This window comes from Schistocerca piceifrons, chromosome 7 (assembly GCF_021461385.2).
Source record: "Schistocerca piceifrons isolate TAMUIC-IGC-003096 chromosome 7, iqSchPice1.1, whole genome shotgun sequence".
In the NCBI taxonomy this organism is placed as follows: domain Eukaryota; kingdom Metazoa; phylum Arthropoda; class Insecta; order Orthoptera; family Acrididae; genus Schistocerca; species Schistocerca piceifrons.
The window spans coordinates 353,280,373-353,306,919 of NC_060144.1; the positions used below are offsets into that span (position 1 = coordinate 353,280,373).

At 43.9% G+C, this 26,547-nt stretch overlaps 1 protein-coding gene across 1 annotated transcript in view; it reads right to left on the bottom strand.

The window, feature by feature from the left end:
* LOC124805332 (glutathione S-transferase D7-like) overlaps positions 1-26,151 on the bottom strand; it is a 60,473-nt gene extending 34,322 nt beyond the window's left edge. The window contains exon 1 of the mRNA XM_047265853.1: positions 26,026-26,151. The gene's annotated coding sequence lies outside the window, so the exon portion shown is untranslated. The remainder of the gene's footprint in view (positions 1-26,025) is intronic.
* Positions 26,152-26,547: the final 396 nt, after the last annotated feature.

Here is a 26,547-nt window from a genome sequence, read left to right on the forward strand (position 1 = left end):
GATTAAGGTCGTAGCAAATTTCGAATCGGAATGAATGATGACAGTGTTGTCTTATAATATTCGGGCATACTCCGTAGCTTCCATCATCTGCAAGCGAACTATACTACAATATTTTAGGCAACGTTTTCGTACGATATACTTTACAGTCTAACATTGATGTGGCACATACAACTTTTATTAGTTTAGGTATCGCATTATCATCCGAATGCTGCAATACTGACTTAAGTCAATAGTTCCACTGGCCCTTCTGGGAGATGTACAGCCGCGCGGGATTAGCCGAGCGGTCTCAGGCGCTGCAGTCATGGACTGTGCGGCTGGTCCCGGCGGAGGTTCGTGTCCTCCCTCGGGCATGGGGGGGGGGGGGGGGGTGTTTGTCCTTAGGATAATTTAGGTTAAGTAGTGTGTAAGCTTAGGGACTGATGACCTTAGCAGTTAAGTCCCATAAGATTTCACACACATTTGAACATTTTTGGAGATGTACAACAAAAGACAGAGCAGCTGCAGCATAATTAATTCTACGCGGGTATTTCAAAAAGTTACACATATCGTCCCATGCTAAGACCATTCCGCAAGTCGAAGAAGACAGTAAAGGTTCCAAGTTTCCTGCAAATGCATTTCTGCTGCGGTACAATAAAACGTGCATCACAGTTTGGGAGTGAAATGGCGCGGCAACTAGAAACGTATTCCAAAGTTGAAGTACTCGGGGCAGTACGCTTCTCGTGAGCAAAGATATAAATTGTACACTGATTCACCAGGAAATTCTGGCGGTATTTAGATCAAATGCAATGTCCAGTCCAACAGTAGTGAAACACAGACTAGGATGATGCTAATCGCGATGGAAGGCCGTGATGTGAAGGGGTTACAATACACTTGGTAAACAATACGGCAGTCCTCACTTGTGATGGTCAGATGTGGTCTATCGGAACCTTCCGGATGAGTACGCCTGTCTCACGTTCCCAAGCAGTCCAGTTAGCCAAATGAAATCCGCAATGAGGCCTCTTCCAAACTTTTATCAGGCGCTGATAACTGTTTCTCACATTATTACGGGGCATCTCCGTGTCCTTCACAGTTATCACTCAACATCTGACGTGTTCACACCTCGTATAAGGTTTGGTAACAACGCTACATACGAATACCACACATTCTGGTGGCCGTTCTACTACTCACACAGAACAACTCTTCATTTAAATAACGACCAATAGTGTGTACTTGGATGAACTTCCTGGTGCTTTTCTTTTATTATCAGGCAGTGTATGTACTTTCCTTACCGTATCATGTGCCCAGAAAACCAACAGGAGGAATCAGCCTCACGGTCGGTAGTGTCGTAATCTTGTGAATCATTCAGTGACTATATAAGTGACCTTGTGGATAACGTAAGGGAGGATCACAGATGATTTTATACACAGCCAAGTCAAAAGGCTGGAAAAATTGTAGTGAAATGCACAAAGACAAACAGAGAATCGACGCTTGGTGCAGGTATTGATACATAATGTGATCAAAAGTGTCCGAACATCTGGCTGAAAATGACTTAAAAGATCGTGTCGCCCTCCATTGGTAATGCTAGAATTCAGTATGGTGTTGCCCCACCCTTAGCCTTGATGACAGCTTCCACTTGGGCAGGCACACTTTCAATCAGATGGTTGGGTGATGGCATCCCATTAATCGCGGAGTGCTGCACTGAGGAGAGGTGTCGATATCGGTCGGTGAGGCCTGGCACGAAGTCGGTGTTCCAAAACACCCCAAAGGTGTTCTATAGGATTCAGGTTAGGACTCTGTGCAGGCCAGACCATTACAGGGATGTTATTGTCGTCTAACCACTCCGCCACAGGCCATGCAATATGAACAGGTGCTCAATCGTGTTGAAAGATGAAAAAGCCATTCCCCAAGTGCTCTTCAACACTGGGAAGCAAGAAGATGCTTAAAACATAAATGTAGGCCTGTGCTGTGATAGTGCCACGCAAAACAAGGAGTGCAAGCCCCGTCCATGAAAAACACGACCACACCATTACACCACCGCCTCCGAATTTTACTGTTGGCACTACACATGCTGGCAGATCACGTTCACCGGGCATTCGCCATACCCACACCCTGCCATCGGATCGTCACATTGTGTACCGTCATTCGTCACTGCACACAACGTTTTTCCACCATTCAATTGTCCAATATTTACTCTCCTTACACCAATCAAGGCGTCGTTTGGCGTTTACCGGCGTGATGTGTGGTTTATGAGCAACCGCTCGACCATGAAATCCAAGTTTTTTTCGCCTCTCGCCTAACTGTCATAGTACTTGCAGTGGATCCTGATGCAGTCTGGAATTCCTGTTTGATGGTCTGGATAGATGTTTACCTGTTACACATTACGACCCTCTTCAACTGTCGGCGGTCACTGTCAGTCAACAGACGAGTTCGGCCTGTACGCTTTTGTGCTGTACGTTCCGCTTCACGTGTCCATTTCACTATCATATCGGAAACAGTGGACCTAGAGATGTTTAGGAGTGTGTAAATCTCGCGTGCAGACGTGTGACACAAGTGACACCCAATCACCTGACAATGCCCGAAGTCCGAGAGTTCCGCGAAGCGCCCCATTCTGCTCTCTCACGATGTCTAATGACTACTGATGTCGCTGATATGGAGTACCTGGTAGTACGTGGCAGCACAATGCACCTAATATTAAAAACGTATGTTTTTGGGGGTGTCCGGATAATTGTGATCACTTCTCGACATGAACACAGACCATCTTACAATGACAAAGTAGAAAGATGCGTTGTTGTATAACTACACGATAGTTACGCTACGGTCGCAGGTTCGAATCCTGCCTCGGGCATGGATGTGTGTGATGTCCTTAGGTTAGTTAGGTTTAACTAGTTCTACGTTCTAGGGGACTGATGACCTCAGATGTTAAGTCCCATAGTGCTCAGAGCCATTTGAACCATTCTTTGACTATGCGTACAGAGCGATTTAAAGTAGAACAAACACTTAAAACTAATTGTAGGGAAAGCAAATGCCAGCCTGATATTCAATGGAAGCAAGTGGCGTCTACACACAAAGGATCTAGTTAACAAAGCTCTCGTTCAACTGAAACTTGACTATTCCTCGACAGTGTGGGATCTTTGCCAGATAGAATACATAAAGGAACTGCAGTAGTTCCAAAAAGAGCACTATATTTCGTTACAGGTCTGGCTAGTATGTGCCAAAGCTAGCGTCACAGAGATCCTCATCCAACTCCGTGACAGACGATACAAGGGAGGCGTTATGCAACGAGGCGTGGTTAAAAGTTCCTGAAGGCATTTTCCTAGAAGATTGAAGCTATATATTGTTTCCTCCTTAGTGTACCTCGCGGAAAGAACATGCAGGCGAAATTTAAGAGATTCGAACTCACAAGGAGGACCACAACGAGGATAATGGAATGTAGTCGAATTAAGTCGGGTGATGCTGAGGGAATTAGATTAGGAAATGAGACACTTAAAGTAGTAAAAGAGTTTTGCTATTTGGGGGGCAAAATAACTTATGATGGTCGAAGTAGAGAGGATATAAAATATAGACTGGCAATGGCAAGGAAAGCGCTTCTGAAGAAGAGAAATTTGTTAACATCAAGTATTGATTTAAGTGTCAGGAATTCGTTTCTGAAAGTATTTGTATGGAGTGTAGCCACGTATGGAAGTGAAACATGGACGATAAATAGTTTGGACAAGAAGAGAATAGAAGCTTTTGAAATGTGGTGCTACAGAAGAATGCTGAAGATTAGATGGGTAGATCACATAACTAATGATGAAGTATTGAATAGAATTGGGGAGAAGAGGAGTATGTGGCACAACTTGACAAAAAGAAGGGACCGGTTAGTAGGACATGTTCTGAGGCATCAAGGGATCACAAATTTAGTATTGGAGGGCAGCGTGGAGGGTAAACATCGTAGAGGGAGACCAAGAGATGAATACACCAAGCAGATTCAGAAGGATGTAGGTTGCAGTAGGTACTGGGAGATGAAGAAGCTTGCACAGGATAGAGTAGAATGGAGAGCTGCATCAAACCAGTCTCAGGACTGAAGACCACAACAACAACAACAACAACAACAAGGAGGCTTGCCAGCGAACGATGTTCCCGAGACCATTCTCGACTTTAACTGAGAAGGTGGAAAAGTGACAGTGGTACACACTCTCTGCTACTCACCATAAAACAGGTTGTGGAGTGTAATTGTTAAGAAAAAAATTCGATGTGTTGCGCCGTTTCCGAGTATTAACACTGGAGTCGGCCAATCAGGTCGCAAATTCAAGCAGCCTGCCGGAGACAATGGCGCCAAACGTGTTCTACGTTTGGTTTCCTCAAACCGAACAAACTTAGCTATTATTCACCTAGCTTCAATTTACACTTCAGAAAAATGCACATTTTCATTGGTAATGAGCATTTGAACAAGTGGTAACTCAAAAACACAAATGTCTGTGCATTGCCACATTTTAGCGCATGCAAGTACTTGAATTTGCGCGCGCGACGACCTCATTGGCTAACTTCAATGCTAAATAACTCGGAAACGGCACAACGTAACGTACTTTTTTTTAGCAACTACTTCTCAGCACAAACTCCCCTGCAACACCTTTACAAACTCTTCAGACTGTTTATGACCACACTGTATCCTGTATGTAGTTATGGATTGTTTTTCAAGGCATAAATACAGTCACTCAGTAGCCTGCACATGATGTTTACGTTTAACAAACTGAAGATTTTCCGAATTATGCTTAGGCCCTGAAACACGAAATACTGTAACAACCGTTAATATACGGGCTGTTTACTAGATCATAATGCGGAAGCGCAGCGCTGCACGCAAACAACGGTAAATAAAACTGGAGAAGTGCGAGCAGGACTCATGCACTGAGGATTCCGTGCAAACGTAGCTCGGATATACAAGGAGAACCGAGCAGAGAACTTCAGTTTAATTATACATATATAGAAGATTTAATACAATATATTTTATTTACTTACTAAAACATGACTACAACTTACCTTTTATGTTTGCATGCAGTAATGGATGCAGCGACGGATAATGAATGCAATGTACGTTCTAACGGCAAAAAGAAATTTTTAATACGATTTAATTACAATTTAACACTTTCCAGATTTTCTTAGTTTACTTGTACTATCGAAGCTTGTTTCTTGCCAAATTTCGTGATTCTGTGTCAGAGGGAAGCACCCTATAAGTTTTGAAGACTGAGTTTTCGAGTGTCAAAATATGTGGCCTAAATAGCTTACCTTTTCACTGAATTAGCTTTTCTTTTTGAGTCTTCAGTCTTCTGACTAGTTTGATGCGGCCCACCACGAATTCCTCTCCTGTGCCAACCTCTTCATCTCAGAGCAGCACTTGCAATCAACATTTTCAATTATCTGCTGTATGTATTCCAATCTCTGTCTCCCTCTACAGTTTTTGCCCTCTACAGCTCCTCTACCATAGAAGTCATGCCCCGATCTCTTAACAGATGTTCTTCCATCGTGTCCCTTCTCCTTCTCAGTGTTTTCTTCATACTCCTTTCCTCTCCGATTCTGCGTGGAACCTCCTCATTCCTTACCTTATCAGTCCACCCAATTTTCAACATTCGTCTGTAGCACCACATCTCAAATGCTTCGATTCTCTTCTGTTCCGGTTTTCCCACTGTCCAAGTTTCACTACCATACAGTGCTGTACTCTAAATCTACATTCTCCGAAATGTCTTTCTCAAATTAAGGCCTATGTTCGATACTAGCTGACTTCTCTTGGCCAGGAATGCTCCTTGTGTCAGTGCTAGTCTGCTTTTGATGTCCTCCTTACTCCGTCCGTCACTGGTTATTTTGCTACCTAGGTAGCGGAATTCTTTAACTTCATCGACTTCGTGACCATCAATACTGATGTTAAGTTTTCGCTGCTCTCATTTCTGCTACTTCTCATTAACTTCGTCTTTCTTCGATTTGCTCTCAATCCATATTCTGTGCTCGTAATGCTGTCCATTTCGTTCAGCAGATACTGTAATGCTTCTTCACTTTCACTCAGGATAGCAACGTCATCAGCGAATCGCATCACTGATATCTTTTCACATTGAATTTTAATTCCACTCCTGAACCTTCCTTTTATCTTCATCATTACATCTTCGATGTACAGATTGAACGGTAGGGGAGAAAGACTACATCCCTCTCTTACACACTTTTTAATCCGAGCACTTCGTACTTGGTCGTCCACTCTTGGCTCTTGTACATATTATGTATTACCCGTCTCTCCCTAGAGCTTACCCCTATTTTTCTCAGAATTTCGTACATCTTGCACCATTTTACATTATCGAATGTTTTTTCCAGGTCGACAAATCCTATGAACGTGTCTTGATTTTTCTTTAGTCTTGCTTCCATTATTAACCGCAACGTCAGAATTGCCTCTCTCGCGCCTTTACCTTTCCTAGAGCCAAACTGATCGTCATCTACCACATCGTCAATTTTCTTCTCCATTCTTCTGTATATTATCCTTGTCAGCAACTTGGATGCATGATCCGTTAAGATGATTGTACGATAATTCTCGCACTTGTCAGCTCTTACAGTCTTCGGAAGTGTGTGGATGATATTTTTTCGAAAGTCAGATAATATGTCGCCAGACTCATACCTTCCCCACACGAACTTGAATAGCTGTACGAAAAATGTGAAGAAATCGAAAAAGAAATGATTGGCGGGAGGACTGGCTCAGCATATACGACAGTCAAACCAACCTCCGGTGAAATTAAAAGCTAGGGTGGTAATATTAAGAGCGTAAAAGGAATTCCACTGCTAAATGCGGCGGAGAGAGCGGATAGGTGGAAAAGGTACATTGAAAGCCATATCAGTGGAAAGAGTTGTCTGATGTGATGGAAGAAGAAACACGAATCGATTTAGAAGAGATAGGGGATCCAGTATTAGAGCTAGAATTTAAGAGTGCTTTGGAGAACTTAAGATGAAATAAGGCAGAAGTGATAGACAACATTTCCACACTCCTAAACATCCCCAGGTCCTAGGTCGATGTGACAGCGAAGTGGAAACATGAAGGGACACGTACAGCACAAAAGGGTAAAGGCCGACCTCGTCTGTTGACTGACAGAGACCCCCTACAGTTGAAGAGGGTCGTAATGTGTAATAGGCAGACATTTATCCAGACCATCATACAGGAATTTCAAACTGCATCAGGATCCACTGCAAGTACTATGACAGTTAGGCGGGAGGTGAGAAAACTTGGATTTAATGGTCGAGCGGGTGCTCATAAATCAATCACGCCGGTAAATGCCAAACGACGCCTCGCTTGGTGACAGGAGTGTAAACATTGGACTACTGAACAGTGAAGAAACGTTGTGTGGAGTGACGAATCACGGTACACAATATGGAGATCCGGTGACAGGGTGTGGGTATGGCGAATGCCCGGTGAACGTTATCTGCCAGCGAGTGTAGTGCCAACAGCAAAATTCGGAGGCGGTGGTGTTTTTGATGGAGGGACTTGCACCCCTTGTTGTCTTGCGTGGCGCTATCACAGCGCAGGCCTACAGTGATGTTTTAAGCACCTTCTTGCTTCCCACTATTGAAGAGCAATTCGGGGATGGCGATTGCATCTTTCAACACGATCGAGCATCGGTTCATAATGCACGGCCCGTGGCGGAATGGTTACACGACAATAACATCCCTTTAATGGACTGGCCTGCACAGAGTCCTAACCTGAATCCTATAGAACACCTTTGGGGTGTTTTGGAACACCGACTTCGTGCCAGGCCTCACCGACCGATATCGACACCTCTCCTCAGTGCAGCACTCCGCGATGAATGGGATGCCATCACCCAACCATCTGACTGAAAGTGTGCGTGCCCGAGTGGAAGCTGTCATCAAGGCTAAGGGTGGGGCAACACCATACTGAATTCTAGCATTACCAATGCAGGGCGCCACGAACTTTTAAGTCATTTTCAGCCAGGTGTCCGGATACCTTTGATCACATAGTGTATAAAGCGTGTCTGTGGGACGCAGAAAACAGTGCAGCCGTCGTCGTAATGCGGAAACGGAGCGCTTCGTCTAACGTCCAAAGCGAGACGATCATTGGCTTTCTGGCCAAGGGTGGAATCATTTCCGAGACGGCTGGTTTTAAACCGTTCGCGTGCCACCACACAGTGGGCCATCTCACTTCAAAACCCGGACGTAGTAGAAAAGTGCGCGTTCCGACTTCAGTCTCGCGAAATCTTGCGGAAACTGCACCGATACATACTTTTCCAATGCAGCGCTATCATTCCAGTCTGAAGTCGATGGGATACGTCCCGTGACAATTAACGGTAAACAGTGAATCGGACAACGATACATTTCTCAGATATAGTTTGTGTGACCTGTTAATTATATGACAGCGGTCTAGTTGTCAGGATAAAATGAGATGGGCAGCACTCCACAAGGTACGTTTATGACATTTTTAACCGCTATAATGACGTATGTCTACTTAAAACTCAACTACTGCCGATATTATCCGATATAAATGCCTACAAAATTTCCTTTCTTCTTCTGAACATGTGCGACAGTGTTCCGGGGTGCATTACGTGTTCTCATCTCTCGTCGTATGTGGGTACGTCCAGCATGTCGAATATGATAATTTTCGTGGTCCAGATGTAACAGAGTGGGGAGGCATAACCTTGCGTGGACGTACTGGCCTCCAAACCTTTGAACACGGAACACTCACGATTTGAGGTTATTGTGACAATGCACTCCTACCCCATGTGCCTCTTTTCTGGAGAGCGTTTGGCTCTGATTGCGTATTATCATCCATAAAGGATGATAATACGCGACCGCATTGAACAGGACAGGTGGAAGAGCTTTTGCAACGAGAGGGTAGTCGGCAAATGGACTCATCTGCCCGTCCCCCTCACTTAGACCCCATCGAGTAAGTGCGTTGGGAAGACATATTGCAGCACGTCCACATGCACCAACAACCATCCATCAGCTGTCAAGCGCACTGGTGGAGTAAAGCAACGCCCTACAACAAGAACTGCTTTGTCAATATTGTGGCCAGCATGGCATTACGTTGCAGACAATGCACTGCCGTCCGAGTGCTCATGCACCGCATTAAGAACCTTTTCGGCCGTCTGTAATGGTCCAGGTGAACGTCATGAATCGTGGTGACTTCAATGGAGTTGTTGTCTTAAAATAACAGTGTCGTTTCTGTTTGTCTCATTGCTTACTTCTTTCAGTTACCTTCTGTTCTGTACTGTGCCACTTCCTTCTAGCTTTGGTCCAAGTTTCATCAGGCTCTGTTACGAGGGTAAGTCAAATGAAACCTTAAATACACTACTGGCCATTAAAATTGCTACACCAAGAAGAAATTCAGATGATAAACGGGTATTCATTGGACAAATATATTATACTACAACCCCCTGTGGCCGTAACAACGGCTTTGATACGCCTGGGCATTGAGTCAAACAGAGCTTGGATGGCGTATACAGGTACAGCTGCCCATGCAGCTTCAACACGATACCACAGTTTATCAAGAGGAGTGACTGGCGTATTGTGACGAGCCAGTTGCTCGGCCACCATTGACCAGACGTTTTCAATTGGTGAGAGATCTGGAGAATGTGCTGGCCAGGGCAGCAGTCGAACATTTTCTATATCCAGAAAGGCCCGTACAGGACCTGCAACATGCGATCGTGCAATATCCTGCTGAAATGTAGGGTATCGCAGGGATCGAATGAAGGGTAGAGCCACGGGTCGTAACACATCTGAAATGTAACGTCCACTGTTTAAAGTGCCGTCAATGCGAACAAGAGGTGACCGAGGCGTGTAACCAATGGCACCCTATACCATCACGCTCGGTGATAACGCCAGTATGGCGATGACGAATACACGCTTCCAATGTGCGTTCACCGCGATGTCGCCAAACACGGATGCGACCATCATGATGCTGCAAACAGAACCTGTATTCATCCGAAAAAATGACGTTTTGCCATTCGTGCACCCAGGTTCGTCGTTGAGTACACCATCGAGGCGCTCCTGTCTGTGACGCAGCGTCAAGGGTAACCGCAGCTATGGTCTCCAAGCTGATAGTCCATGCTGCTGCAAACGTCGTCGAACTGTTCGTGCAGATGGTTGTTTGTCTTGCAAACGTCCCCATCTGTTGACTCAGGGATCGAGACGTGACTGCACGATCCGTTACAGCCATGCGGATAAGATGCCTGTCATCTCGACTGCTAGTGATACGAGGCCGTTGGGATCCAGCACGGCGTTCCATATTACCCTCCTGAGCCCACCGATTCTATATTCTGCTAACAGTCTGGATCTCGACCAACGCGAGCAGCAACGCCGCGATACGATAAACCGTAATCGCGATAGGCTACAATCCGACCTTTATCGGAGTCGGAAACGTGATGGTACGCATTTCTCCTCCTTACATAAGGGCATCACAACAACGTTTCACCAGGCAACGCCGGTCAACTGGTGTTTGTGTATGAGAAATCAGTTGGAAACTTTCCTCATGTCAGCACGTTGTAGGTGTCGCCACCGGCGCCGACCTTGTGTGAATGTTCTGAAGAGCTAATCATTTGCATATCACAGCATCTTCTTCCTGTCGGTTAAATTTCACGTCTGTAGCACGTCATTTCGTGGTGTAGCAATTTTAATGTCCAGAAGTGTATTTTTTAAAAATATTATTTATTGTGCAGAAGTGGTACAAAGCTGTATCACTTTTCAACATAATCTCCCCCACGCTCAATGCAAGTCCTCCAGCGCTTACAAAGTGCATCAATTCCTTTAGAAAAAAATTCTTTTGGTAGTCCACGCAACCACTCATGCACCGCGTGGCGTACCTCTTCATCAGAACGGAACTTCTGTCCTCCCATTGCGTGTTTGAGTGGTCCAAACATACGGAAATCACTTGGGGCAAGGTCTTGTGAGTATGGTGGATGAGGAAGACACTCAAAATGCAGGTCTGTGATTGTTGCAACTGTTGTACGGGCAGTGTGGGGCCTTGCATTGTTATGTTGCAAAAGGACACCTACTGATAGCAATCCACGTAGCTTTGATTTGATTGCAGGCTGCAGATGATTTTTTAGATCTGTGTATGATGCACTGGTGACAATGGTCCCTCTAGGCATGTAATGCTCCAAAATTACGCCTTTTTCGTCCCAAAAGAGAGACAGCATAACCTTCCCTGCTGATGGTTCTGTTCGAAACTTCTTTGGTTTTGGTGATGAGGAATGCCGACATTCCTTGCTCGCTCTCTACGTTTCCGGTTGGTGGAAGTGAACCCAGGTTTCGTCCCCAGTAACGATTCTTGCAAGGAAGCCATCACCGTCTCGTTCAAAGCGCCGAAGAAGTTCTTCACAAGCATCAACACGTCGTTCTCTCATTTCAGGAGCCAGCTGCCGTGGCACCCATCTTGCAGACACTTTTGTGAAACTGGAGCACATCATGCACAATGTTGTGTGCTGACCCATGACTAATCTGTAAACATACTGCAATGTCATTCAGTGTCACTCGGCGGTTTTTCGACACTCGGCGAGTCAACTCGTGCCTCACATGGACGAGGAGCATCTTCCACTCAAGTCACACCATTTGCGAACTTCCTACTCCATTCGTAGACTTTTCATTCGTTGATGAATTTCAATAGGTTTCACAGCGTCACTACGCAAAAACGGATTAACAGAACGCTGTTCTTCCCTGGTGCGAGTCGCAAGTGGGGCGGCCATCTTTATACTGATACTGCGACAGTATGTGTGCATCTGCACTATACTGCCATCTACAGGCCATTCTGCACGCTGTTTGTAGTACACTTACCAACTTACAGGATGACGGCGCGAAATTTCGATTTGTTATTACAAATTTAAGGTTTTCATTTGATTCACCCTCGTACTTGACAGCGACACATCATGCGATAGTTACTTCCGACCTTAAGCTTTTCCCACGCGTGTATTTTCGTAGAACCTGGCAATTCGGATTCTTCCCGTGACACACTGCGTGAGTCAGTCAAATCTGTGACCGTTCGTGCTGCCCTTCTTTGAATATGTTTTTTTTAACTGTGAAGGAAATGTCGGGCTGTGGTAGGGCTTGTTTTGGCACTACTTTTCTTCATTAAGGTACTTATTTGGTTACGATGAAGCTCGCAACATTTGTTTACGCGAGTAAGATGTCTGTATACTTTTTGCTTACATTGAAGAGCCCACTTGAGCGATATTATAAGATGGGATGCACAGGTGTTTTGTAAACTGTCTCCTCTGCAAACTGACTACATTTTCAAAGATATTGTACTGCAAGCAGCTATCGCAGTCAGTATATGATGAAGAAGTAGATCCCGAAAAGCTCTTTTTTCGAAGAAGAGTGGCTGTTTTTATCGCTTCGTGAACTTGTAGTCGTTAGTATTATGATCAGTTATACTGAGAATCTCTGCGTAGTATGGAAACAGTATTATGGCTTATAGTTAGCCCACAACGAATTATTGGACCGACCTTTTCCCACTAGACCGTAACTTCTGATAGATAGCCGGCCGCGGTGGTCTAGCGGTTCAGGCGCTCAGTACGGAACCGCGCGACTGCTACGGTCGCAGGTTCGAATCCTGCCTCGGGCATGGATGTGTGTGATGTCCTTAGGTTAGTTAGGTTTACGTAGTTCTAAGTTCTAGGGGACTGATGACCACAGATGTTAAGTCCCATAGTGCTCAGAGCCATTTTCTGATAGATATGTGAACAATACATATACTGCAACCTTTTCGCAGAGAATTGATCACTGAAAAAATACTTACGGGTATTTCATGCAGGAAAAAGCCAGAGCAAACACCGCCAATGGCGTCTGTGACAGTACCAACGTGTATTTTTGGTGGTAAGAACTACCTTGCTCTGTGAACACATGCTTTAGTCACAGTTGACTGAAACGATAAATGGTGCAACGATTTTCTCCGTTTTGGAAAGTTGGGCTTAGCATTTAGCTGTATTGTCACTTTCTTAAACAGCCCGTTTCGGTCAGAAATGGATCGTTCTCATGTATCAACACACCACGAAAAAAGACAAACAAAAAGCTACAGTTAATACGAAAACACTTATAATATACCACACACAGTTCTTGACCTGTTGTATACTTACAATGTGACATCATTAATCAGATGCATGAATAATCATGACTAGTAAGAAGCGTCATGCTATAAATCCATTTACAATGTTTCAATACATGAAGCGCACAGCTGGTAATATGGCGAACCGCATGGCAAGACTAAAGTGGTATGAGATTTTCAGTCATAAAGACGTCGACCAACTGAAGGCTGAACATACTGTTTTGTGAAATCAAACAAAACTTGCATTCAACTTACGGTCATCTTAAATTATGTCATTAACTAAAATAAAACGTTAAGGAGACTCGATATGCCATATTCTCAAACCACACAACTTTTGTAAACACTTTACGAGTTGTCATCAAAAAGTAACGGGAATTTTTTAATTTCGCAGGCTTTATATATACGATTTTCAATTTATTTATCTTGTTGGTACACATGTTCCTGATGTCTGTTCGCACTTTCAGCTGTTCTGAATATTTAGTTTATTTATGACAGTCGAAAAGGTCATACGTGTTTTCGAGTGCTCGGCAAATTTTTCCTTTCGAAAAGATGGATCAAAGATTTTGTATTAAATTTTGTTTGAAAAATGGAATAAAGTGCAACACTACATTCGAAATGACTGTGGCTTTTGGCGAATATACTAGGAGTAGGACAAGTATAAAAGTTTCAAAGATGGTCGAGAAGACGTTGATGACAACAACCGATACAGATATCCGAGCACATCAATAACTGACGACAATGTGGAAGAAGTGAAGAAAATGGTTCTGGAAAATCGCCGAACCACCATCAGAGAGGTTGCTGATGATACTGACATATCCTTTGGCTCATGCCGAATGATTTTTTAGGATGTTTTGGGCATGAAACGTACAAACAGCACGTTTCTTCTGAAACTGTTGAATTTCTACCAAAAGTGATGTCACGAACATATCGCTTAGGAATTGCTGAATGATGTCAACAATGATCCAGAACTTCTGGAAAAAAGATTATAACAGGCGACGAAACAAGGGTATACGGGTATGATGTCGAAACCAAGGCCCAATCGCCCCAATGGAAAGTGCCTGATGAGCCAATACCGAAAAAAGTTCGAGAAATTCGATCACATGTGGAGGTTCTTCTCACTGTTACCGTCGATTGCAATGAGATACTGCCTGATGAGTTTGTGCCTTGTGGGCGCACGATCAATAAGGAATACTGCCTGGAAGTTATGCCCCGTTCACGTGAAGCAATCCGCAAAAAACGACCAGAATTGTGGTGACACCACTTTTCGAAATTTCATTAGGATAATGCTCCCGCTCACTCCTCAATGCTCGTTCGTGATTTTTTGGCCAAAAACAAAACTTGTTTTGCCTCAGACACCATATTCGCAGGACATGACCCCTGCAGCTTCTATCTGTTACCGAAGCTGAAACAAACCATGAAAGGATATCATTTTGCCTAATTGATGAGATAAAAACAAAACTGCTGAAAGATCTGAACACTACAACGAAAGGTGAATTCCGTACGAGCCTCCAAGGATGGAGAAGGCGCTGGCACAACTGTATGATATCTGAGGGGGATTACGTTGAAGGAGACAAAAGTTGATGTTGATGAATAAGCAAAAATTCTTTAAGAAAAACAAAAATTCGCGTTAGTTTTCTATGACACATCGTACAAATGTGTTACGTGATTTTGTGTTTGTAAAGTATAAGATTCACATTCACATAATTGATGACAATGTTTATTCATGGGTATCGTACTAGCACAAGAACATTCATAGACGCTAGAACTATCTGAAGACTGGAAACTACAAACAGAAAAACATGAAATTTTAACCATATAAAAAAGTTAAAGAGTGTATCTTCAATAAACCTAAAGCATGTGGATCAGTCTTACGTGCCATTTTATATCCATCATCCCAAACCCACCAAGCCTTACAACAATTCAAAAATTCAGATTTGACTCTCAGTCTGAACATCATTTGAATGTCTTTACTAAGCACACATATATAACTCTGTCAAATAAAATCTTACAGTAATGAAGCTACATACAATTATCAGCAGCTTCATTATTACTATAAAAGTTCCTTTATCATAACCATCTTCAAAAATATCTTTACTGTGGAACATCGGCAAGGAAATGTAATATACATCATTATAGAAATTACAATCTCTCATAGACCAGCAATGTATATATTCCATATCTATTTTATTTAAATATAAAGTAATAATTGCTGTCATCACAGAAAGGGAAGAGTAGTAAGAACTGCCTACTAGTGCGTCGTCATGGTACCTCCAGACATCAAACAACATAATACCTAGCCTGTAGGTTAACAAGAACATTGCAAATATCACGGCTTCTCAATCAGGAAATGCAATATACATAATTACATAAATTACAAATTACAACCTCTTTTATATTGCATATCTATTTTTTTAAATTTTCTCTCTTCCAAAGTCACTCTGACTCTTTCTATTGTTTAAAAATGCATCGTCCGTGTAATAAAGCAACACAAGTACACTTTACAGGTCGGACGAGCAAAAATAAAAAAAAGAAACCGATATGCCACCTAGCATGCTGTCCGAGCAATGGCCGCAGCGACATACGGAGACTGCAGCCTGTGGCGTATGGAGCTATTGGTACCTGCGCAGTGTGGACGCAGTGCTTGCATCTTACATGAAACACCCCAGCGTACTGTGACGTTTACCCTTCGCGAGGTGTAAATGACTTTGGTAAGCACCGGCCAGAAGTTTGCAGTTACACTCAGAGGTGTTATCGTCTACGGCTAGGTAGCACTGTCACGGTCCCACCGACACTTCCCACTGCTCACAGTTCTCTCTCTTGTTTGTCTCAAAGCCAAAGCTCTACGTATCTGAAAATATTCATTCCTGCATTTGTTATTCTATGAAACCTGATGATCAATGAAAGTGACTTCTTCTTGTGTTTGGAGTGCCAAATACACTATCTGATCAAAACCATCCAGGCGTTTATTGACAGACATTAATATGGGGTGCATCCAGCCTTCTCTTTGCGATGGTTCGAACTCTGCTGGAGTTACTTTCGAGAAGACGTCTGGATGTCTGTCGAGGAATGGCGGCTAATTTCTCCTTAACAACCAAAACCAGAGAAGACAGTGATGCTGGACACTGGAATCTGGAGCGAAGTCGACATTCCAACTCATACCAAAGGTGTTGCAATGGATTCGGGTCAGGGCTCTCAGCAGGCCAGTCCATTTCAGGAAAGTTATTGTCCCCAGACCATCGGCTCAGAGGAGCTGCTTTATGACAGGGTGTACTGATATTGTCGTGTCCTGGCATAGGTGGGAGAGAAGGGGTTACAGGTCAGTCTGCGCTGCCAAGCGGTACCGAACAGAAGGCAGAAGGACAATTGACAGTGAGGGCATTTGATTGTTTTCTTCTATCTGAGCCAACACTGGTACAGGCATTTACTAGAAATACGGGTGGTGAGACTCGGTACGGAACTCGTTGTGAAGACTCTTGGACAAACAAGGTTTTGAAATAGTTGTTTATTCCAGACAGGACTAACTAATACACTGGAGGCTAGTTCTAGGGTTAGAAAAAGCACGAATAACACATTTACAACAAAAGCCAGTGCAGAAGTCCTAGGAGTGGATGCTAACCACAGTAGCAAACACTAGCAGCATCTTAAGGCAACAACTTAGCTGCAAAACAAACCGTACTGAATGTGACACTGTTCACTGAAGCATTCCAAGTGAGAGAGCAGACTGACGCGGAGCTGCACCGAGGCTGGAGCCGACGGACGCAGATTCGGCGACCAGATCTTCTGACTGAGAACTCCGCCAAAATGCGGAATCAAGGGTTTTAAGGAGTCGCGTGGGGGCACTGTTTTACCCACTTAAAGCCACCCAGTCAATCTCTCAGGTTTCTTGCAGGCGCCTGCCAATCACGGTTTAGTTAGGTCCCCTCTACTGCTCCTAAGGCGGGGATGTTAATGCAGTTGCACTAAGTCCGTATTTGGTATCAACATTGTTCAGCTGAAAGCTAAACGTAGCTGCCCTGCCAAATAAGGCTTGTAACATTATTGTTATGCGTCATTTAGCCCAGCCCCTTGGGCTCCCCGGAGTAGAGACTGCTAGGTCAACAGCTTATGGCGTTTTCGCTCTCTTTCAAACTCTTGTGAGCCTAGTGACGTTACTGTTCTCGGGGCTGGTATCAAGCTGGCTTTATACGCTAGTACCTGCCTGTTGGTTACAAAGCTCTACGGTGGCAACCTACCACAGCATCTAGACGACATGAAGTTACATCTTAATTCCTTGAAGGGTAACTAGCGCCTTGGGGCCGCATCTGGGGGCGTCTGCATTTTTGCAAGGCTCTCCCCTTACGGTTTACTTCATGTAACAATATCTCTCCTAGTTTCGTCTGTGCTCAAGCATCGTCTCTGGTTCCACGCCTTGGAGCGCCTGTCCTCCTTCCTCACAGCTTCAATATAACACTACAGTAGCAAGGAATAATCAATATATAACAATATAGCATATCACACAATCATTATCTCTATTGTAGAAAGAACACAGTGCTGTAAAATGTGTTCACATCGGCCGGCCGCTGTGGCCGAGCGGTTCTGGGTGCTTCAGTCTGGAACCGCGCGACCGCTACGGTGGCATGTTCGAATCCTGCCTCGGGCATGGATGTGTGTAATGTCCTTAGCGCGGTTAGGTTTAAGTAGTTCTAAGTCTAGTGGACTGATGACCTCAGATGTTAAGTCCCATAGTGCTCAGAGCCATTTTTTTGTATCCACATCAATCCGAATGAAGCGCAATAAGACAGTCACAGCAAAACCATGATAAACATCCCCTTACCGTAATATCACCCTCTCCATATTTCATTGTTGGCACTACAATGGATTCTCACAGGATGCTGCGTGACTCATCACTCCGAATCCCTCATTTTCCATTGACACACTGTCCAGTGGTGCCGATTTGTACACCAAGTCGCTTAGCACTGACAACAGAAATGTGTGGCTTATGAGTAGCTGGTCGATCATTGTGTCCCATTCTTTTTAACACCAGACGCGCAGCACTGTGCTAGCTGGACTACTGATAGAACTTTGGAACCCACGAGAGATTCCTTCCGTTGATTTCACATTATTTTTTTCAACCACACTGCAATGGTCGACGGTCTCCGTCCATTATCCAGCAGTCGATTTAGGCAACTTTAGGAGGGTTAAAAGCCCTGGTGGATTTGTTACGCAGCTGACATCCAATTACAAGTCCACGTTCTCTGAGCTATCCTGATCGACCAATTCTGCTGCTACTGCTTGTCTGCTGATAACGCAACAGTCCCCGCCCCCTTTTATACCGACGGGCCCGCCCCCCATGACATCTGGAGATCAATTTCACATTTCATAGAGGCGTCCGGATACTGTCTATCAGGTAGTGTATTCGTTACCCGTGCTTACGTAAATGTGTTAAGCAATATACTTCAATATACTTCAATTGTCTTCTTAAATATGGGCTCTGCTCGGCGATACAGTTGTAGTATGGCCCTTTATTTTCACCCACATTCTCATAAATAACCTTGATTAACCAGAGTACCAATTCACACCTTTAAAACCAAGGTCGCATGAGGCTACCTGCTAAGGCATCTTTCTCCTCCTGCTTCCCTCCGTAGAAGAACTGGTGACTAAACTAGGAGTACAGCTGCAATAGAATTTTGTGGTAATATCGTTTAGTTTGAACGCTTTTTGTCAACATAGATCATACAGAAGATATCGTCGCCGTCCAAGACAGACAATATATAAAACAATTGAAGACGTCGAAATGACAACATCTGCCGCCGACAAGAAGAAAAATACCGTAAAATCTGTCGCTGCACACTCTCTACTAGATGGACCTGCTGTCTTCTGTGGATGTAGACTGAATTTCAGTATTGATCTGAATGATACATTTTCTCATGGCAACGGCTGGCTAACCGTTGCAATTGTACGAGGTGGTACAGGCGTACCCAATGTATCGGGACTGGAAAGTTTCATCGACCGTGACATCATAGCCTACCGCACATTCCACATATGTGAAAATGCAAATAAAGACTTTGGCAAATCAACATACATGTCACCCTCACCTTTTTCCTTGTATACACGTAATAGACGTAAGATATCTGTAAATGAAACTGTATTTATTTGGATTAAAGGGAAAGGTACTTGTGAATATGTAAAATTTGTTGGAGATCGACGCACGTGAACTGGATCGTCGGCGCACATTCGTTGACAAGGATAGAACTGAAGGACATCACGAAAAAAAATAGACAGTCTTCGAGATACTGCATAGTCTGATATACTCGCAGAATGATTGGCGAGACAGTCACCTATGTGACAGCTTCCTGAAATATGAGTGCGGGATTTGTTAATTATTGACCAAAACTTGAATACTGCTCGTCAGTACGTGATCAGTATCAAACAGGATTTCTAGAGGAAATAGGGAAGACCCAAAGAAGAGCAGCACGTTCCGTTACAAGTTCATTTAGTAAGCACGAAAGTATCACGGAGTTGTTGAACCAACTCCAGTGTCAGAAGCCGCACGAGCGGGTTTCTGCATCACGGCGCGCTTTGCTGTTAGTTCTGAGAACATACATTCCTAGAAGTGTCAACAAATGTATTGCTTTCACATACACATTTCTCGTGACAAGACCGTGAAGGTAAAGTTACAGAGATTCGAGCCCACGCGGAGGCTTACCAGCAATCATTCTTCCCACGAAACAGTAGCGACACTGGTACGCAAAGTACCCTCCGTCACACACCGATAGGTAGCTTGCGGAGTATACATGAAGATGCAGAACGTAAGTGGGGCAACCTGTTTCCCAATACATTTACACTGTCCAGTCACATTAACGTAACCAACTGTTTAAAAGCCTGAAATACTACCTTTTGCAGCTCGGAGATGTGCAAAAAGAGAGTCAGTGACGTTCTGGAAGGAGGTACCAACAGGGATGTGAAGACATGTCATCTCTAGCGCCGTGGGCAGCTGTTCTAGGTTTTCGGTTGATGATCCAGGGCGTGAAAAGCCCGATGGACGTGGCCCTACAGACACTCTATTGGGGTTAAATCGGGGAAGTTTGGTGACCAAGAAAGTATGATAAACTCATCCTAATGCTCTTCGAACCGCGCAAACACACAGAGTTGTGTGGCACGTAGCATTGTCCTGCTAGTATATGCCATAGTGCTAAGGAAAACCAAACTGTAGTTAAGGGTTCACATGGTCCAGTTGCGGTATTGGTGAGAAAATTCTAGCCCTCGTTGCCGATGAACAATAGTCAGCGCAGATGCTTCAACGAGACGCTTGCTGATGAGGTCCATACGCAGCAACGTTCGCTGGTTCACCTGGGCGGTCAGTTGCTCAACAGTTGCACCTCTATTCGGCCATAAACATCTATGGAGCCGTCGTTCACCCCTGTCATATGGTTCACGGGCCAGAGCTGCCTCGGCGTCAGTTATGGATAGCGCCACATTTCCGTGCAAGGATACCTTAATCACAGCGACACGCGAACAATATTGCAGTAAGCTAAAGACGAAAAAGACAGATTATACCAGCAGCTGTGGAAGATAGCCATGCAAACAAACATAACACGTGATGGAGCTTCAAAGACGTTTATACGTCTTAACCTTAGATTACTAAGCCCTCGTAAAATTTACGACTGCAGCAGGATATAAAACAGAACATTTCGTACTTAATTTGGTATATAACATACCATCAGCGATCTAATAATTGTAATTAACTAATGCATAACCTACAAATTATGAGTCCCTTTCAATAAAATACAGAGTAATAAACTTTATGATGGTTTAATGTTCTAGGGGTAGCGTCTTTGACTGGTAATCAAAAAGTCCTGGGTCCAGGTTGGAACCCCGCCGCGACTTAAGTTTTGAATTAAACTCATCAGTAATGGCAGCCGAAGACTTCCGGTATAAGAAGTAACCCTTACCCTGCCAATGGGTTTGTCAAACAGGGCGGAGGAGCAGACAGAGGTTCAGAGCACTCTCTTTCCCTTGTGCGTGGGCATTGCCCCCCTAAAAGGCGGAAGAATCAACATTCATCAACGGTACGAGGATGCAGAAGGCAGCGTAAATCACTGCATTAAAGACACATAATGGGTATGCACAGGACACGTGGTCTGTAACTGAAAAAGTGTCACGATGATGTCTCCATTGGCAAAAAAATTCGGACTAGTATCCCAATCGTATATCCGAGAGGGAACAGCCAAGGATAAGGTGATCATGAGAAAAAGATTGAATAACAAACGAAAGGCTAAGATCTGTGGAATATCAGAAGTTTCAACGTGGCAGCGAAGCTAGAAAGTCTGAAAACGGAAATGCTAAAGCTCAATCTAGATGTAGTGGATGTCAGTGAAGAGAAATGGAAAGAAGGCAAGGATTTCTGGTCAGATGAGTTTAGGATAATACCAACAGCAGCAAGAAATGGTATAACAGGAGTAGGATTCGTTATGAATAGGAATGTAGGGCAGAATGTGAACAGCAGTGACAGGAATGTTCTCATCAGAATCGACAGTAATTCAGTACCGACAAAAATAGTTCAGCTGCACATGCCATCGTCACACGCAGACGATGACGAGAGAGAGAAGGTATATGAGCATAATGAACAGATAATTAGGCACATAAGCGGAAATGAAAATCTAATAAGGGAAGATGAATATCTGATACTCGTGACGGACTGGAATGCTGTTATAGGGGAAGGAATAGCGGGATAACATGGGCTTGGTACAAGGAATGAGAGTCGAGAATGACTAATTGAGTTCTGCACTAAATTTCAGCTAGTAATAGCGAATCTCTGTTCAAGAATCATAATTGGGCGAGGTGTGCTTGGAAAAGAGTGGTAGATACAGGAAGATCACATCACGATCAGGCAGAGATTCCGAAATCAGATATTGGATTGTAAGGTGCACCCAAGTGGCAGATATAGACTCATACTGAAGTTTAGAGACTAGTCAGGAAGAATCAATGGCAAAGAAGTAGGGTATGGAAGTACTAAGGAATGAAGACATACATTTGAAGTTCTCTATGACTATAGATACAGCGATAATGAGTAGCTCTGTAGGCATTTCAGCTGAAGTGGAGTGGATGTCTAAAAAGGGCAATCACAGTTGTTGGAAAGATATACATAGATACCAGGAAAGTTACTACGAAGTTATCATAAGTAACAGAAAACATACGTCAGCTGTTCGACGAAAGAAGGAAGTACAAAAATGTTCAACGAATTTCAGAAATACAAGTCACAGGAATGAAATAAATAGGAAGTGGAGGGAACCTAAGGCGAAATGGCTGCCTGAAAAATGTGAAGAAATTGAAAAAGGAATGATTGTCGGAAGGACTGACTCAGCATATCGAAAAGCCAAAGCACCATTCTGTGAAATTAAAAGCAAGGAGCAAGGGCAGCAACATTAAGAGTTCAATGGAATTCCATTGTTAACTGCAGAGGAGAGAGTGGATAGGTGGAAAGAGTACATTGAAAGCCTTTATGAGGGAGACGACTTGTCTGATGATGAGACAGAAGAAGAAACAGGAGTCTATAGGGAGACACAGTATAAAAATTAGAGTTTTAAAGAGCTTTGAAGGCAGAAGGGATAGACAACATTATTTTTAAAATCATTAAGGGGAGAGGTAACAAAACGTCAGTTGGCACTGGTGTATAGATTATATGAGACTCATAACAACAGACTTTCGGAGAAATATCATCCACAAAAAAGACAGCAATATCCGATAAGTGTGCGAACTGTCGAACAATCAGCTTTACAGCTCATGCATCCAAGTTGTTGACAACAATAATATACAGAAGAACGGAAAAGAAAACTGTGTTAAATGACGAAAACCTCGGCTTTAGGAAACGTAAAGGCACCCGAGAGGCAGATCTGATATTGTCGTTAGTAACGGATGCAATACTGAAGAAAAACCAAGATACGTTCATAGGATTTGTCGACATGGAAAAAGCGTTCGACAATATAACACAGAGCAAGATGTTCGAAAGTCTAAGAAAAATAGGGGTAAGCTATAGTGCAAGACGGATAATGTACAATATGTACAAGTCCCAAGAGGGAACGATAAGACTAGAAGACGAAGAACGAATCGTTCACATTCAAAAGGGTGTACGAGAGGGAGGTAGTCTTTCGCCCATACTGTTCAGTCTGCACATAGAAGAAGCAGTGACGGGAACAAAAGGAGGGGTGAGCAGTGAGATTAAAATTCAGGATGAAAGGATATGAATGATAAGATACGCTGATGAAATTGCTGTCAGTGAAAGTGAAGAGGAATTATAGGAAACATTGCTCAGAATGACCAGTGTAATTAGTACAGAGTATGGACTGAAAGTAGATCAAAGAAAGATGAAAATGAGAAGTAGCAGAAATGATAATAGCAAACTGCTTAACTTGATAATTAGGGATCACAAAGAAGAGGAAGTTAAGGATTTCTGCTACATAGGCAGCAAAATAATTGATGATGGAGGAAGCTAGGAGGACGTAAAACGCAGACTAGCACTGGCAGAAAGAGCATTCCTGACCAAGAGATGTCAACTAGTATCAAACGTAGGCCCTAATTTGAGGCAGAAATTTTTGAGAATGTACGTTTGGAGCACAGCACTGTATGTCAGCGAAACATGCACGGCGGGAACCCGGAAGAAGAGAATACAAGCGTATGAGAAGTGGTGCTACAGGTAAACGTTGAAAATTAGGTGGACTTATAAGGTAAGAAATTAGAAGTTTCTCCACAAAATCGTCTAAGAAAGGAACACATGGAAAACACAGACAAGAAGAAGATAAAGGAAGATAGGACATGTGTTGAAACATCAGGGAATAGTCTGAATGGTACCAGAAGGAGCTATAGACGGTAAAAACTGTAGGGGATGACAGAGACCAGAATACTTCCAGCAAATAATTGAGGACGTAGGTTGCAAGTGCCACTCTGAAATAAAGAGGTTGGCGCAGAAATTCGTGACCAGCCGAATCAAACCAGTCACAAGACCGAAGACTAAAAAAAAAAATGCAACCTAAAAAAATGAAAAAAATTAAATGTCTTGGGATAAGTATCTGTGTAGGATAAAATTATGATTCACTACTGCAGATCTTCTACTAAGGTGGTAGCAATAAGACTTTTTTTGAGATTTCGATCTTTGTACATATTTCCTGTGTTCCTTAGCTGTGGTCGTAGATGTACGTTATCAGATTCATGGATTTATTGGTTGTCTCATTCGCCCACTTCTACATTCCTGTAGACATCACAGAGTACCTCTGCTTACGCGCACCAACTTTCGATGTGAAGCGAAATAATGTTCCATATGACTCGGCACTGCAGCGCTGATGGTGTGAGAAAGAGGAAGCAAGGCTTAAAGTGAAAGGAAAGTGTACAAAAAAAGGACAGAAGCAGATACAGCCCGGACGTATGAATAACTGTCTCAAAATGGTTCAAATGTCTCTGAGCACTATGGGACTTGGCTGCTGTGGTCATCAGTCCCGTAGAACTTAGAACTACTTAAACCTAACTAACCTAAGGTCACCACACACATCCATGCCCGAAGCAGGATTCGAACCTGCGACCGTAGCGGTCGCGCGGTTCCAGACGGTAGAGCCTAGAACTGCTCGGCCACTCCGGCCGGCATAACTGTCTCCAACCTCGGTGGACAATACGTGCAAAACCTCAGAAGTGCGTCGGCAAACACATGCAAGAGCCTGTTCCATCAGCAACAAAGACCACTGTACAGCAATACTCTTACGTATTGCAGGCACACTGCTGCAATGTTACCGGCGACACTATTGTAATGTTACCGGCGACACTATTGTGGCTCCACATTGCCGTAAAATATGGCCCATGTCAACGCGCCTAGAGTCCTAGTTCCTCTACCTGCTGTACCAGTTTCGGAGATCGGACGCGGAAGTTAGTGAAACTTCTCTCTCCCTTTCCTGGGAGCAAATTTCAATGGCTGCAGCTCTCTGGACACCCTGGTTGGGGGGACATCTGCTCAACAGAAAATTTTGAACAGCGAGGCTATGAAGCCGCCAGCGTCTCGCTGCCAAAACGGTTGTAACGCAGTCTTCCACGGTTTGTTTCCATCGACCAGTTTTTTCGTAACGTGAGCCTGTCTCGTAATTTCTTTCCTCTGCTGCTTACCCTATCCTTTACACGTTTTACTGTTTCTAGCTTTTCTGTAAAATTTGTGTGTGTGTGTATGTGTGTGTGTGTGTGTGTGTGTGTGTTTGAACGCGCTAAATGCTCCGCCACATACAAATTATTTTTATTTTTTTGTGTGAAATCTTATGGGACTTAACTACTAAGGTCATCAGTCCCTAAGCTTACACACTACTTAACCTAGATTATACTAAGGACAAACACAAGTCGGTCGGGGTGGCCGAGCGGTTCTAGGCGCTACAGTCTGGAACCGCGCGACCGCTACGGTCGCAGGTTCGAATTCTGCCTCGGGCATGGATGTGTGTGATGTCCTTAGGTTAGTTAGGTTTAAGTACTAAGTTCTAGGGGACTGATGGCCTCAGAAGTTAAGTCCCATAGTGCTCAGAGCCATTGGAACCATTTTTTTGACAAACACACACAACCATGCCCGGGGGAGGACTCAAACCTCCGCCGCGACCAGCCGCACAGTCAATGACTGAACGCCCTAGACCACTCGGCTAATCCCGCGCGGCTATACAAATTAATGAACTTGTACGTACTTTGCTTGCACCTCCTGTGTTAAGAACCGTGTTTACAACGATGTATCCTGCGGAAATCGCACGCAGTGCCAACACACATATAGTAGCTAGCTCACAGTTATATTCTGCTAAAGTTACGAAGTGATGTGGAGCGTATTGCAGTACTGTAAACAGCATAACCATTTCAGCACTGTTTGTGGTGCGGCATAAACTGAGGAGTTGTAAAATAACTGGTTGTGGTTTTTTTCTTCCAGTTTATACCGCTTTTTCACTAACAGTTCTAGTTAAAACAGCGAACGGAGCGAAAATGTGCAGGCTTCGAAGAGAACTAACCTCGTGTATGTATCTGTCCGTTTAGGTGGTCGTACCTCGCACAGAACCGCACGCTCCGCCTGCCGGATGAGTACTGACGTGGTGGGTCGGCAACTGCGACTACAAGGGCGTCCAGACCGAGCTCCAGCCAAGGTCACGTCCTGGTTGTCGACGGTGCTGCCATCCGGTGGCGGCGGCTCCACCTCTCTCTCTGTCTCTCTCTCTGTCTCTCTCTCTCTCTCTTTTTTGTACAAGGCGACTTCAGTCGTTCCAGGAATGAACACTGTCAGATAATATTGCTGATGAGTTGCGTATTGTGGAGTAACATGACATCACCCAGTCAGTTCTCGAAACACGACGCTGTTTAAAGAAATACAATGACTCGAAAGAGTCACTAAGCGGATGCCACACATAATACATCAAATTAACTTGCTGTTTTAAAGGTCCAAATCTCCCCCAAAAAATCAGAATTTGGGAACACATGAAATGATACATATCCTTTTCTTTAGTGCTTAATCTGAGAACTGGTTGCCAGCAATCTGG